Source organism: Galeopterus variegatus, unplaced genomic scaffold (assembly GCF_000696425.1).
Source record: "Galeopterus variegatus unplaced genomic scaffold, G_variegatus-3.0.2 Scaffold263, whole genome shotgun sequence".
Classification (NCBI taxonomy): Eukaryota; Metazoa; Chordata; class Mammalia; order Dermoptera; family Cynocephalidae; genus Galeopterus; species Galeopterus variegatus.
The window spans coordinates 677,913-682,373 of record NW_007726374.1 but is presented as its reverse complement, the minus strand read 5'-3'; positions in this window follow the sequence as shown (position 1 = coordinate 682,373).

Here is a 4,461-nt window from a genome sequence, read left to right as displayed (position 1 = left end):
TTCCTTCCTTCCTTCCTTCCTTCCTTCCTTCCTTCCTTCCTTCCTTCCTTCCTTCCTTCCTTTATATATAGATGTTCAATTGTTCCACTACTATTTGCTGAAAAGACTATTCTTCATTGAACTTGTTCCTTTGTTGAAATTAGCTGTCCATATACAAGAGATCTTTAAAAAGTTTATGGAAAGATTTGTATTATCTTTTATTTTCATTTTTCCACGAACTTTTTGAGATACCCTCATATGTGTGGTTCTATTTCAGGACTCTATTCTGTTCCACTGAACTACATGTCAATTTTTCTCCAGTACTATACCATCTTGATTACTGTTAACTGTATAAGTCTTGAAAACAGGTAGTATGAGTTCTCCAACTTTGTTATCCTTTTTCAAAATTATTTTGGGCACTCTTTGCTTTTTCCTTTGCTTTTCCAAATAAATTTTAGAATCAGTTTGTTAATTTCTACAAACTATCCTGCCAGGATTTTATGGTTGTACGTGTGCATGTGAGTATGTATTATATGAAAGAGTGCTGGATATTATCTGTTGCTACTTAGCTCCATCTTGCCTTTCTCACCTCACATATTTTATATACTAGGAAAACTACATTTCTCCAGCTTTTTCACTATTAGAATGCTGGTTTAGCTTATATCAAGGAAGCAGTGATCGGATAGTTTAAAGGTAGGAGAGAAGAACACACTGTTATTCTTGATCAGTGCAGGGTAAAAGAGAGTAGGCAGATGGTGGCTGTGTGGTATGAAGTGGCTTCTTTGCAAGTGCCTGAGAATCACTTACTCTGGTACAGGAGGCAGCTGTGAGCACTGGGAATGGCTTCAAGAAATTCCAGTTCTTCTTTTCTTTAGTCCAAAATGGTTCTCTTCAAACTTCACTCACCCCGACCTTCCAGTAATAATTCTTTGTATTATGTCCCTAACTGCTCAGATACCTTGAGTGATTTCTTTTTTCCTGGCTGAGCCCTGAATTTTATAGAAGAGATCCTTCTTACCAGAATACCCATTGTTCCAGAGACCCGAAATTTATAGATCACATTAGGAAAAAAGTTTATAACAAACACATTCAATAAGGAACTGACCACTTTAAAACTAGTCCCCATTTAAGCCTAACCCCTACTTCATTCTGGCATCTATAACCAACCGTTACATTTTCATGGTTCAGTCTCGTGTAAAGAGTCCAATATTGTTACAACCAACCATACGATGCAAATACATCGTAAACTGTAAATTGAAATAGCAAATCTTGAAGATTTCACTAAGTCCATAAAAGTGATGTTGAAGATATGTTTAAATTAAATAACAAAGAATCTAGTAGCAGAGATAGACTAGATAAAAGAAGAAAAATATCAACAAAGATGCTGATAGGATAGACATTTAGAACATGATTCAAATACCAAAGAAAGAAAGCCCTTGAGAAAATTGATGGTCTTTTAATAGTTTTGCAAAAATATCTCTGTATAATTTTAGCACAAATCAAACATATAATGGAAGGATGTTCTAATGTGCTATTTTTAGGGAAAAACCTGAAAAATTAACACAATTCTTTGTTAAATTTTGTTAAATAAACTTCTGTTTATATTTTTAGTGTCATTTTTCAAGAGAAAGGTTTATAAAACTTTTTTCATAATTTAACATATGATTTTGGTCCTCTTTTCAAAGTGAATTCACCTCAAGTGGTCTTTTCTATAGACCAAACGTTGAACAGTGAAGACTTTCTGCATACAGAGAGAAGCTAGCATGGGCCCCCATGGGAAAGAGAGTAAGTACCACCAACAAGAAGGGAATATTCTCTGCCTTCTTGGTCCTTCCCTCTCACGACACTAACCTTAGCCTCACCATTTAGAAATACCTGCCACTAAGAGCAGGACCTCTCAACTCCTCCCATCCCCCAATGCAAACCTATAGTTCTGACATTTGTTATGCTGTTAGAGAAGGAAACATTTAATAGCCTCTTAAAACACTTGGAAAGGGCATAGCTTTGATCCACCAACATTTGAAAGCATTTCTGGATACTCACGTATTCTCCTTCTTTAGATTGTCCTTCTTTAGTACATTAATGATGCCCTAAAAATATTAGGGCTATTTCCTAAAGGGCTTCACAGGTCTCTCAAGACCCTGAGGCTTTTCAGTGCTGAATTCTGCTGTGTTGGTGGGTGGCCCATTACCCCACCTGCTCTTCCCACCTCCCTCATGTCCTGAATAATGGACAGAGTCTTCTTGATTTTCCTTAGAATAGAAACTAGAATTAGCACTATAGCAGAACAGATTGTTGGCCTCTACCATTTTTTGCTGAAGACAAAAGGGAAAGCCTGGGACAGCCATCCACATATTCCATCAAGACAAGGCAGCATGGCCATGGGAATGCCAGGAGTAGCCCAGACTGGCCCCCACACGTGGGTCTGTTGGTTCTGAGGTCAGTGGTGTAAGCAAGTCAGAGAGGATGCTGTAAATATCTAAAATAGTGCATAATAAAACAAAGCTAAAGTTACATTTATCATCACTTTTGGTTTACAGTATAATAATATTCATTATTTCACAGGTAATAGTTTCAAGGCAAGTACTTGTTTTACTTTTCTTCAACCCTTTATTTGGAAAATTTTCAAACTTGCAAAAATGAATAGTAAAATGAACATTCAAATACAGTTTTCTAGATTCACCAACTTGTCACATTTTCATGCTCTCTTTCTCTCACATTCTCTCGCTCAATTACTTGAAAGTAAATTGTACACAGTGTAATCCTTCATCCTTAAATACTTTAACAGGGCCTTGCTGAGATTGAGGACTTTAAAAACAAAACAAAACAAAATGACCCATAGTTTTGTTATCATATTATTTTTTTACCCATAGGTTCAACCCAGGTGCAAAAATTATATTTAGCTGCTTTTGCCTGTTTAATTTCTTTTAATTTAGAATAGTCTCCCTGCTTTTTAGTTTTGTTTTTCACAATATTATCTATTTTTTTAAAGAGTCCTGGCCAATTGTCTTGTAGAATGTTCAACATTTTGTATGTGTCTAATTGCTTTCTCATGCTTAGATTCAGATTCAACATTTCTAGCAAGATTAATTTATAAGAGAAATTGTACTTAACGCATCACTTCAGAGGGCACATACTGCCAGTTTGAACTACTGCTATTAATGCTAAGTTAGTTATTTGGTTAAGGTAATAATCATTAACTTTCTTTATTTTAAAGTTATATGTCCCCCTTTATATTTAATAGGTAATTTATGAGTGATACTTTGCAACTGTGTGAATATCCTATTTCCCCACAATCCTACATCCCAATTATTTAGCATTAATTGATGATATTTACCTAGCTCAATTGTTACATTGGAGATGGCAAAATCATTAATCCTATTTATTTACTGGAATTTTTCTCAGAAGAAGAACTTGCCTCCCCATTCTGCCCCTTTGAGTATCATAATGGACTCCTGGGTTATATTTAAAAGTAATGGGTTGTAATCTATTACTGTCTTTACACTTTTTAGTGCTCTAATTATATCAAATTTGGCCAAGAGAGGCCCCTTTAAGTATGCTCCTCTGTCATCTTGACATGACCCCATCAGTCTTTGAGCACCTTCATTGCTTTCTGAACCAACAAGCTGTCCCAGGCTCACCTTGGATTTTCTCTCCTCTTGGTCTGAAATCAATCATTTCTCCAAGGAACTCATTTCCTCTTATTAGGAAAAGGTATTTAAAAACTAAAATCCAGGTGCTTTGTATGTTTCTTGCTACTGGGTTGCTATTGTTTCTTCAGGTCACTGAAGTAGACACAGCTAGGAAATATAATTTTAAAATAAATTTATACTAATATTTCCAATTTAAATATTTTTTAATGGAAAAACCAAGATTTAATTACATAATTTTGTTAGCATAGTAAAACATTTTCTTTCCTTATTTACATATTTATTTTTTATTGAATCATAATTATATATATTTTGGGTGTTCAATGTTGACATATGTTGATCAAAGTAATATTATTAGCATATACTTTATAACAAATTATACTTATTATTTATGCCCCTTATGAAATCTCTCCCCATCCCCATCTCCCTCTCCTCTCCCACTTCTAATAACCTTAGATTTCTTTTCTCCTTCTGAAAGAGCAAGGGTTACTCTGTTGATTTGTTGCCTAGATGATTTATCCAGTGTTGAGAGAGGTATGTTCCAGTCCCCCGCTATTATTGTAGTGTAGATGCTTCTTCTATCTCTCTGGAATGGGCTTTGTGGAGAGAGACATCCTCCTCTTTTCTTTGATCTCTGCTGGTGACTGCAGGCCATCTGCATGGTGGTTGTGGCATCTAGCCACTTTTGCAGCAGCTGTGGCTATTGTGGTGGATGTCATGGGCCACCCACATGGAAATGGTGTTTTTGGTGTGCTCCTTGCCTGGTTGCAGGTGGAAGGGTTGGTCCCCAGCTCCATACCTCAGGACCCGGAGTGCAATTTAAATGTTTAAA